The sequence below is a fragment of the Somniosus microcephalus genome, unplaced genomic scaffold (assembly GCF_052327205.1).
Source record: "Somniosus microcephalus isolate GS21.2 unplaced genomic scaffold, FLI_Smic_1.0 unresolved_chr2, whole genome shotgun sequence".
Lineage (NCBI taxonomy): Eukaryota > Metazoa > Chordata > Chondrichthyes > Squaliformes > Somniosidae > Somniosus > Somniosus microcephalus.
In genome coordinates, this window is record NW_028225180.1 from 23,131,097 (window position 1) to 23,142,978 (window position 11,882).

At 50.9% G+C, this 11,882-nt stretch overlaps 1 non-coding gene across 1 annotated transcript; it reads left to right on the plus strand.

Moving 5' to 3' along the window:
* The first annotated feature begins 2,162 nt into the window (after positions 1 to 2,162).
* On the plus strand, positions 2,163 to 2,235 carry trnat-ugu (transfer RNA threonine (anticodon UGU)). The gene has a single exon. It is a non-coding gene; the product is annotated as a tRNA-Thr (tRNA).
* Positions 2,236 to 11,882: the final 9,647 nt, after the last annotated feature.

The window sequence follows — 11,882 nt, forward strand, 5'->3', positions numbered from 1 at the left end:
ATCCAGATAGTTTGTCGGTCAGCTTCATTGCTCACGTTGTGGATTCTCAGACTGTCCAGTCCTTTGCATTTGGAGTGTGAGTCCGACTTCTGTTCCTTCAGACTCTTCCTAGTCGCCTCTTGTACCTTTCTGTACCATTTTTGTGAGGACTCGTTATTGTTGTACGTCGTTCCTGACCGGCACACTTTAGCTATGTGCCCGATCTTGCCACATTTCCGGCATTCTTGGTTTTTACCCCAGCAACGCTTCTGGTCGTGTGTTGTCTTCCCACAACGATAGCATTTCATAGTCCTGGAGGTGATGTGGTCCACCCCTAGTGCCACCGCCTTCCGCTGCATTACCGCCGTTCCTTTTGCTGCGGCTTCGTATGATGCGGCTATAAGGACAGCCCTGTCAAGTGTGAGGTTGTTCTCTTCCAGTAGTCGCTTTTGCGTCCCTTCTTTGGACAATCCACATACGAACTTGTCTCGCAGTGCCTCTGTCAGATTCCCTCCGAACTGGCAGTGTTTCGCTAGCCTCCGCAGTTCGACCAAGTATTCCGCGTTGCTTTCGTTTTTCTTCTGCGTTCTCGCATAGAATCTGAATCGTTCAGCCAGCTTCAACGGTGTGGGGTTCAAGTGATCCTTCAGCACCGCTACTATATCCTCGAAAGTCTGATTCGCCGGTTTAGCTGGAGAGAGAAGATGTTTCGACAACCCGAATGTTTTCGCACCCATCATGTTAAGTAAGGTTACAGCTTTTTCCTCCTTAGCTATTTTGTTAGCCTTACAATGTATCTCAATATGTTCCACGTACGTGGGCCAGTCTTCTATTTCGGAGTTAAAATCATTGCTGCCCCCACGCTTAGGCATCTTCCTTTCTTTGGGTACAACACAAATATTTCTTTAAATTCTTATGTGTTTTTTTTTTCTAAGATTGCGGCTTTTCCTGCGAATTTGGCGGTTTCCCGCTCTTCCTTTCTCTCCCCGCCCACTTCAATGGCGGTTTCCCGCTTCTGTCGGCTCCTCCGCCTAATGGCGGCTTCCCGCATTTCTTCCTGGTGGAAGGGGTACGCTTCCCCCGCAGCGGACAGGTTCAGCCGCTGGGCTGGCTCTCGCACAGCTCCCCCTACTCGGCTCTGTCTTCTCCTCCCGCCAGCACGGCTCTACCGGCGCTGGGTACACCCCGTTAACGGAGGACAGTTCAGCCGCTGGACTGGCTCTCGCGCAGTCTCTCACCCCGTTTTCGGCTGTGTCTCTCTCCCACTCCCGCACGTTCGGTTTTGCCGGCTCTGAGTACCCCATTGGTGGAGAACAGCTCAGCCGCTGGACTGGCTCCTCACAGTCTCTCTCTCCGCACCCGGCTCTCACCCGCACGGTTCCCGTTCGCCTCCCCAGCCCTCTCGCAGACTGGTGTTTCCCTCCCCGGCTGCGGCTGGGTTTCTCTTCCCGCGCCTACTCCCAGGCTCAGCGCTTCGTGGCTGCGGTCGCTGCCCGGATTTCTCCCGCCGATCGCGGTCCGGCTGTCACCCGATGCCGTTGGACCCGGCTTTTGACCGACTCCATTCCCCCCTCGACCGAGGTCGAGTGCTCTGCCCTTATCCTCCGGATATTCTCTACACCTTCCCCTACTCACAGTCTCTTCGGCCGCCTTGTTCCCTGCTGATCGGCTCACTCCGTACCGAGGTAGAAGGGTAGTCAGTGCCTGTTGCAGGCGGAAGCTTTTGTTGCTAAAGTCTTGCACCTTTCTCCTGCTGCAGCCTCGTGTTTTCTTCCAGCAGCACGACGAGTGCGGTTGCCTCTCTTTGACGCTCTTCTTGCTTTGGTAATCTTGCCGCAGGGTACGATCGGACTCATCACCACTGTAAAGTCTGTGGGTTGTGTAGTTAATAAATACACAGACTTCAGAAATAACAACAAACAGATCTTTACTATTCGAAGGTCCGGGCGAATCTGCCCCAGTTATCCTGTCACAACACTTATATACTGGTGTGGTCACTATCGGTATTACAGTATACAGAAGCCAAGCAAGTAGTGCCACACTTAAAGTAGTTCCCTTAAAGGTGAACGGTTACATACAATAATTTCCTTAAGGGTAGACGGGTACATACACTACAAACTGCGCCCTGCCTCATTCTTCAAATGCACAGCACTAACTGGAATAAGAAGTAATCTAATACAGGTGGCTCCATAGCTCAGGGGTTAGAGCACTGGTCTTGTAAACCAGGAGTCGTGAGTTCAAATCTCACTGGGGCCTGTGCAAATTTGTTAATTCACAGCATGTTTACTTTTAAGTATGAAACTGCTCCAAGACCAACACGAGAACAGGCCCTCTCGCCCTTCCCAATCCCTCTCCTTCTGCTCAATTCCCCTGCACTTCTCTCTCTTCCTTACCCTTCACCCTCTCTCTACACATCCCCCTCATTATCTTCTCTCACCTTCCCCAACTCCCATTCACCTCCTCTCTCTGCACTTTCAGTGCGGGCCCTGTGTTCAATGAGGGCCCTGTGTTCAGTGCGGGCCCTGTGGTTCAGTCTAGGCCCTGTGTTCAGTGCAGGCCTGTGTTCAGAGCGGGCCCTGTGTTCAGTGCGGGCCTGTGTTCAGTGCGGGCCTGTGTTCAAGGGCAGGCGTGTGTTCAGAGCGGGCCCTGTGTTCAGTGCGGCCACCATGTTCAGTGGGGGCACCGTGTTCAGTGCGGGCCCTTTGTTCAGTGCCGGCCCTGTGTTCAGTGTTGTTGTGTCGGTACCTTTTTACCTAGACACAATTAGAACTCAGAAGTTCAAACATGAAGTGCTTTATTGGAAGGGAAAGGGAAGTTCTGGAGAGCTCCGAACAAAGAGAGCTAAACTTAACCAAGAGAACACCCAACCATTTATCTGCTGTGACAGCGCCACCACAGGTGGGAGGAGAACACGCAATACATAACATATTCCTCCCCTCTTAAATGGAAGGTCCACATTATTCCTCAACAGGTAAGTTACTTTCAATGCACTCAACTAACCTAGGGTAGAGGTAGACTGCCTCAACCCCTGACATTACCCTGGGGTTTATTCTGCCCCAGTCTTGTGGGTAAGTCGCTAAGCCTACAAATCCAAGCGTCTTGGAGGCGGCTGCTCTCTGTCAGGATACCGGCGGTCATCGCTGGCTTCCACAGCAGTAGGCATTGACACAGGCCTAGATAGAGAAGGTGCCTGCGTCAGTCGAAAGCCAGGAGTTTGCACAGCTGGAACAGTCACTTTGACTTCCTGTGTTGGAGAAGAGCACTGTGGCAAAGGATGCTGGTTTGCGGTATCATCCGGAAACAGTTCAGGCCAACCAGCCGTTGGAGCCTCTGTGGCTGTCTCTGCTCCTAGCAACAGTTGATCTGTGTGTCTTTTCCAGATGACATCCTCAGCAGTCTCAACCATGTAAGACACAGGGCCTGTCTGCGCGATCACCATAGCAGGAACCCATTTCGGTCCAGTGTCGTAGTTTCGAGCTAGGACGTGCTCTCCCGGATGAAACCTTCTCTCTCTTTTCAACTTCAGCTTGTTGTTGATGATGGACAACCTGCTCTGCCCTTGGAGGTTTAAGCAAGTCAAAACTTGTCCGCAACTGCCTCTTCATCATGAGCGAAGTGGGGGAAGTTTTGGTTGTGGCATGCAACTTGTTCCTGTAGGACAACAGGAAGCTGTTCAGACGTTGGTGGATTGAGCCCTGACCTTGCGATGCCTTCAAGGCGTGCTTCAAAGTTTGCACGAACCTTTCTACCTGGCCGTTAGTATAGGGAAGATAGGGCGCAGACCTGATGTGTTGGACACCATTCACATGCAGGATGGTTGCAAACTCCTGTGATACAAATTGTGGACCGTTGTCACTTACGAGTTGTTCTGGTGAGCCATAACGGCTGAACATGTCACCAAGTTTCTCAATTGTTTTCTCTGCTGTGGTAGACCTCATCACAGCGACCTCCGGCCACTTGCTACGAGCGTCCACAACCACCATAAACATCTTCTCTTCGACAGTGTTAAGTCCGTGAATGATTGAGGCACGGACTAGCAGGAGAGAAAACAAACAGAACTTTACTGGTGAAAGGCATAAACGAAACTAAACAGAGGCTCTCTAGCGCCTTTTATACAGGGGTAGTCACTGCCGGTACTGCAGTCTGAGACCAGTTATTGTCTTAAAGGTACATACACAACAATTCCTCCCCTTTTAGGTAAACAGTACATAACATTCATTTAACAACTAATGATAACGAATTACAATCACAATTACTGTTGCTAGATACATTGGTTAAGTTTAAGCAATTATAAGTTCAGTCTTTGAGGAGGCTTCCTAATTCTGTCTGGATAACGCTTCTTTGGAGTATCAGGTTCTTCTGGCAATGTTGAGTCGGAATCAATGTCGTTGTTTGGTTCATCTGCTTCCAATATTACCGGTTCTGCGGTAGCTGCAATTGGAACATCGATTAGCGCTGATCCTGTATCCAATTCCATTTTAACTTGGGACCCTGCTATCGTGAGGGTGACCCAAATGGTTCGGTGATCCTCTTTTGCGATTACATTGTGAAGTTTGAGACAGCTTAATCTCCTGTTCTCGGATTCACTATCGCTCATCTGGTCTTCGGAACTACTGTCCGTCATCTTTTGTACTTTCTTGTACGGTTCCTTAGTAGCCTTTTTGTTGTCGCTGGTCTTCTTCCCAGACCTACAAACTTGTGCAATGTGTCCAATCTTCCCGCATTGTCTGCATATTTTGTCTTTGGACCAGCAGTCCTTCTGGTCATGTTTAGTTCTGCCGCAGCGATAACATTTTGCAAATCTCCGTGTCATTTCATTGGTGCCGTATTCCTGTGGTTTTTGTTGAATTTCTGCAGCTCCCCTGGCTGCTGCTTCATACGATACTGCCACGCTGAAAGCCTTATCTAGCGTCAGCTCTTTTTCTGCGAGTAACTTCTTCTGTGTTCCTTCACTCAGGAGTCCACAGACAAATTTGTCCCGTAGGGTATCTGCCAGTCCTGCTCCGAACTGGCAGTGCTTTGATAGCTTGCGTAGTTCTGTAAGATACTCAGCATTGCTCTCATCTTTGTGCTGAGTTCTCCTGTGGAATTTAAATCTTTCTGCTATCAACAGCGGTGCAGGGTTTAAGTGCTCCGTAGAACAGCAACAATTTCATTAAAACTCTTCGCCTTCGGTTTGGCTGGAGTAATCAGATCCCGCAATAGGCCGTACGTTCTAGCGCCCATTACGTTTAGCAATATTGATGCCTTTTTCCCCTCCGCTATTTCATTTGCCTCGAAATATACCTCGACTCTTTCCACCTACGTGGTCCAGTCCTCTAATGTATTATCAAAAGCAGTGATACAGCCAGTCTTCGGCATCTTGCAAATCTAAAATGGCATCTCCCGCACTTTGCCTTCTTCCCCGATTTAACAAAATGGCACCTCCCGCGCTTTGTCTTCTTCCCCGCTGTTGTTAGCGCTGCTTTCCACGGTTTCCTGCGCGTTAAATATTAATTCATTTTCTTTTATTATCTTCCCGTCGTGGAGCGGATCCTCTGGGACACTTCCCTTTCTCTTCTGAGGTCCGAACGCTGCCCAGCTTTGAAACACCGGCCGCGCCCTGTGTGCTCCACCCTCTCTCTCTCTCCTTGCTTCCCGACTCGCTGCCCGGCCCCATTGAAAGGCCACCCGATCGAGCTTCAGCCCGCCGCAGCCCAGGAAGGATCAGAGCACTACCTGCCACCAGCCCGATTAGCTGGGAAACCACGGACCAAGGAACCCAGCCTGGCTCTGAACAGTCTCTCCTGCAAGTTTTGAACTCAATGATTGACGGTCGACGCCCGTTTCTCGAGTTTCGTTGGCCTATTTTTTTTTTTTCTGTCTTCTGGCTCCGACCTTCAACAACGTCGTCGGAGCTGCTGCTGAGTTGCAGGTAAGTTCGTTTCTAACTCGTCGCCAGTGTTAAGTCCATGAATGATTGAGACACGGACTAGCAGGAGAGAAAACAAACAGAACTTTACTGGTGAAAGGCATAAACGAAACTAAACAACAGAGGCTCGCTAGCGCCTTTTATACAGGGGTGGTCACTGCCGGTACTGCAGTCTGAGACCAGTTATTCTCTTATATGTACATATACAACAGAAAGGATCGGCGAAGTCCACATGTACTCGCTGCCACACTTCTGCAGGCCAATCCCAGGGGTGTAGAGTTGCCAGCTGCGGAACATTCCGGACCCTTTGACATGGGGAACATGTTTTGGCTTTCTCCTCAATATTCCCATCGAGACCTGGCCACCAGAAGTAGCTTCTTGCCATTTCCTTTATCCGGACCATCCCACTGTGGTCTGTATGAAGTTGTTGCAGGATAGGTTCCCTCAGAGGTGGCAGAATGATGACACGGCGTCCCCAAAGAAGACAACCTGCCTGGATGGAGAGCTAATTTCTTTTTGAAACGTAAGGTTTCAAACTAGGAGAATCTCCTATAGATCTCCCTCGAATGACATCATCCATTACCTCAGACAGGACTGGATCATTGCGGGTGTACCTTCGCACCTGAACTGCAGTGACAGATTTGATGTCGTATGTGTGTCCTGACAACGGTAAAGCCCACCTTTGCATCCTGCTTGCAGCGAGAGACGGAATTCCGGTGTGGGGCCCGAAGATTGAAGTCAATGGACGGTGGTCCATCAGGAGTGTGAGCCTTCTCCCAAACAGGTACTGATGAAATTTTCGGATTCCAAAAACGATTCCCAAGGCCTCGCGCTCGATCTGCGCATAGTTACTCTCGGCCTTGTTCAAGGTGCGTGATGCGAAGGCGATAGGTTTCTCTTCACCCGAAGGCATGATGTGGGATATGACTGCTCCCACACCATATGGTGATGCATCACATGCTAGCTGCATGGGTAGCTTTGGGTCGAAGTGTGTCAGGACCTCCGATTTCAGCAATGCTTTCTTTTCTAAAGAATGTTGCTAAGTCTGGAATAAACTTCCCATAGTAGTTAAGTAGCCCCAGAAATGAACGTAACTGGCTCACATTCTGGGGTGCTGGGGCCTCCACGATCGCCTTGACCTTTGACGGCACCTTATGTAGGCCAGTAGCGTCAATCCCATGCCCCAGGTACTCAACTGAAGACTGAAAGAATTCACATTTGTCTTTACGAACTCTGAGTCTGTACTCTTTCAGTCATTGTAGTGTTGCATCCAAGTTCAGAAGATGATCCTCCTCATTTGTCCCAGTGACAAGGATGTCGTCCAGGTAGCACTGGACTCCTGGCAGTCCACTCAAAATCTGATCCATTGCCCTTTGGAATAGAGCAGGGGCCGACGTAATTCCAAACGGAAGGCGGCAGTACCTGTATAGCCCCTTGTGTGTCACAATTGTCAGCAGCTCCTTTGATTTGTCATCGACATGCATTTGTAGATAAGCCTGGCATAAGTCTATTTTGCTGAATTTTTGCCCTCCGGCCAGGCCCGTAAAAAGATCATCAATGAGGGGAAGAGGGTACTGTTCCGCAGAAAGCACCGGGTTAATAGTCACTTTAAAATCCCCGCAGATTCGAACAGATCCATCCGTTTTCAGGACAGGAACAATGGGTGTGGCCCATTTGCTCACAGGCTCCAGGACTCCATTCTCTACTAAGGCCTCCAAGTTAGCCCCAACTTTTGGCCTAATTGCATAGGGTACAGGTCGGGCTTTGTGAAACTTCGGCTTGCTGTCGGGTTTAATGTCCAGTCTCACACTGATCTTTTTCATGCTCCCAAGTTCCCCATTGAAGAGTTTTGCATGTTTGTTTAACACTGCAGTCAGACCTGACTCCCCTTTTGACATCATGTGGAATGCAGGCCAGTCCAGTGCGATTTTCTCTAGCCACGCACGTCCCAGTAGCGATGGGTAATTTCCCTTTACCACATATAGTGGCAGTTTTGCAGTCTGTCCGTTCAATTTAACTGTCACCTCAATGGCGACTCTCATGGTCACAGGTTCGCCGGTATATGTCTTTAGCACAATGTTTGTTGGCTGAAGGGTAAGATGTTTTAGCATTTTGTTGTAGACAGTGTCTGAAACAAGGGACACAGCCGCGCCTGTGTCCACCTCAATCCGCACTGATTGTCCCTCCACCAGTGGTGACACCCAGTAGCCATTTGAGCCACCTGCAACCGTCAGTATGTGCACCTCTTCCTCCTCAAAGGTGTCGCTCCCCTCTGTTTTGCTTGTTCCATCATACTGCACTGAATGAACACTCTTTTTCCTCTCTTGTCCAAATACAGACATTTTGCGTCCATGCTTCCCAGCTCTGTCTGTTCTTTTTTTTACCTCTACAGGCGCGTTCAATGTGACCCTTTTTGCCACAATTTCGGCATTCCAGCTCCGTACACCAGCAGTCATTAGCGTGATGGCCCGTTTTCCCACAACGGTAACATGTGCCGTTCCGCGCACCTTTAGGCTCAGATGACACCTTGTGAACTCTCCCTGTTGAACTCAACTGGTGAGCCTCCTTTTCCGCCATCTCCATGGAAACACTAACTTCAATGGCCTTTTCAAGAATAAGGTTGTCCTCAGTAAGAAGGCACTTCTGTGTGGCTGCACTTTGCAGACCACACACAAGTCTGTCTCTAATGGTATCATTCAGCACCTCCTTGAACTGGCAGTGTTCCGACAACCTTTTTAAAGCAGCAATAAACATCGTCACTGATTCCCCCTCCTCTTGATTCCATTTGTGAAATCTAAATCTCTCAGCAATAACCAGAGGTTTTGGTGAAAAATGTGCTCCAAGAATTTCCACAAGTTGCTTATATGTTTTAGTTCCTGGCTTATCTGGCTGCACAAGGCTGCGAAGTAAATTGAATGTCTTCGGCCCCATTACACTCAAAAAGATAGGCACGACCTTTTAGTTTGCCACCGCATTCGCCAAGACAAAATAGTCAAAACGTTCCTTATAAGTGCTCCATTGCTCCACATTTTCATCAAAATCACCGATGTTTCCTAATATAGTAGCCATCTCATGTTTCAAATTTAAATTTCTGTTTACTCACTGCACCCGTAACAAACGCAGATTCATCCAATCCTCGTCGCCACTTTGTTGTGTCGGTACCTTTTTACCTAGACACAATTAGAACTCAGAACTCAAGAGATCCAAACATGAAGTGCTTTATTCGAAGGGAAAGGGAAGTTCTGGAGAGTTCCGAACAAAGATAGCTAAACTTAACCAAGAGAACACCCAACCATTTATCTGCTGTGACAGCTCCACCACAGGTGGGAGGAGAACACACAATACATAACAAGTGTGGGCCCTGTGTTCGGTGCGGGCCCTGTGTTCAGTTCGGGCCCTGTGTTCAGGGCGAGCCCAGTGTTCAGTGTGGGCCCTCTGTCAACTCTTGATTCTTTACCTACCTGGACAGGAGAATCACTGTTACTGAGTAGACGGCTACCTGAAGGACGGTCCTGAGGGGAACGACATGCAGAGATCCAACCTGTCCCAGATCCATGTTGCATTCTGCTTCGAAACCTAGAGCCACGAGCTCAAGATCCTGGTGCAAACTTTGGAACTCTGAACACATCCAACTCTCCGCCCACACCCATGGATCTCCACATTCCCCTCCTCCTCCCCCTCTCTCCCTCCCCTCCGCACAAGACTGAACACATCCAACTCTCCAGCCAGACCCGCCTATCTGTGTAATCCCCTCCCCCCTGCAGCCCTCGTCCCCCTCCCTCCACCTCCCCTCCTCCTCCACCACCAACTCCGATCAACACTGAACGTAATCCAACACTCAGTCACGGCCTAGACCAGCGGAACTCTGCAATCTCCTCCTCCACTCCGTCCCCCTCCAACCGTCCCTCCTCCAACCCTCCAACACCCCACTCTGTGAAACTCTGCACATATCCAACTAACCGCCCAGACCCACATTTCTCTGCAATCTCCCCCGACCGCAGCCCTCCTCCCCTCCCTCCTCCAGCGTGCCTCCTCCCTCCTTCCTCCAACTCCTCCATCCTACAGCCCTCCCCTCCCTCCTCCAGTTCTCCCTCCTCCTGCCCTCCCTCCTCCAGCCCTCCTCACTCATCCATCACTGCCTCGGCCCTGAGCTCTGGAATTCTCTCTCTAGTCCTCTCTCCCTCTCTCTCCTCCTTTAAGACGCTCTTTAAAACCTTCCTCTTTGATCACCTGTCCCAATATCTGCTTATATGTCTCGGTGTCAGTCTGTGGCTGATAAACACTCCTGTGAAGTGCCTTGGGATGGCTCACTACGTTAATGGCGCCGTATAAATCGAGTTGCAGTTTTTCACTCACTCTGTCTCTCTCTTTCTCTCTCTCTGCCTCTTTCTGCCTCTCTCTCTCTCTGTCTGTCTCTCTCTCTCTCTCTCTCTCTCTCTCTCTCACTCACTCTCTCTCTCTTTCTCTCTCTCTGCCTCTTTCTGCCTCTCTCTTTCTCTGCCTCTCTCTCTCTCACTCTGTCTCTCTTATTCTTTCTCTCTTTCTGTATCTCTATCCCTGTACCTCAGAGAAGTCAATAATTTGAATGTTTACATTTTCTGACTATCAAGAAAGCACAGGTGATGTTCAGGGATAATTAGCTGTTTTTCAAAATTCAATGTGGGCCCTGTGTTCAGTGCGGGCCCGGTGTTCAGTGCAGGCCCTGTGTTCAGTGTGGGCCCTTTGTTCAGTGTGGGTCCTGTGTTCAGTGCAGGCCCTGTGTTCAGTGCGGCCCTGTGTTCAGTGCAGGCCCTGTGTTCAGTGTGGGCCCTTTGTTCAGTGTGGGTCCTGTGTTCAGTGCAGGCCCTGTGTTCAGTGCGGGCCCTGTGTTCAGTGTGGGCCCGGTGTTCAGTGTGGGTCCTGTGGGTCAAAATTCACAGGGCCGCACTGAACACAGGGCCCACACTGAACACAAGACCCAGATTGAACACAGGGCCCAGATTGAAAACAGGGCCCACACTGAACACAGGGCCTAGAATGAACACAGGGCCCACGCTGAACACAGGGCCGTGACTGAACACAGGGCCCGCACTGAACATAGGGCCCGCACTGAACACAGGGCCCACACTGAACACAAGGCCCAGACTGAACACCGGGCCCACACTAAACACAGGGCCCGCACTGAACACAGGGCCTAGACTGAACACAGGGCCCACACTGAACACAGGGCCTAGACTGAACATAGGGCCCGCACTGAACACAGGTCCCGCACTGAACACATGACCCGCAGTGAACACAAGGACCGCATTGAACACAGGGCCAGCACTGAACACAGGGCCCAAACTTAACACAGGGCCCACACTGAGCACAGGGCCCACACTGAACACAGGGCCCCCACTGAACACAGGGCCCCCACTGAACACATGTGGGCCCGCACTGAACACAGGGCCCCCACTGAACACAGGGCCCCCACTGAACACAGGGCCCGCAATGAACACAGGACCCACACTGAACACAGGGCCTGCACTGAACACAGGGCCGCACTGAACACAGGGCCCACACTGAACACCGGGCCCACACTGAACACAGGGCCGCACTGAACACAGGGCCCACACTGATCACAGGGCCGCACTGAACACAGGGCCCACACTGAACACAAGGCCCAGACTGAACACAGGGCCCAGATTGAAAACAGGGCCCACACTGAACACAGGGCCTAGACTGAACACAGGGCCCGCACTGAACACAGGGCCCGCACTGAACACAGGGCCCGCACTGAACACAGGGCCCACACTGAACACAGGGCCTAGACTGAACACAGGGCCCGCACTAAACACAGGGCCCGCACTGAACACAGGGCCCGCAGTGAACACAGGGACCGCACTGAACACAGCAACCGCACTGATCACAGGGCCCTCACTGAACACATGGCCCACACTGATCACAGGGCCCACACTGAGCACAGGGCCCGCACTGAACACAGGGCCCGCACTGAACACAGGGACCGCACTGA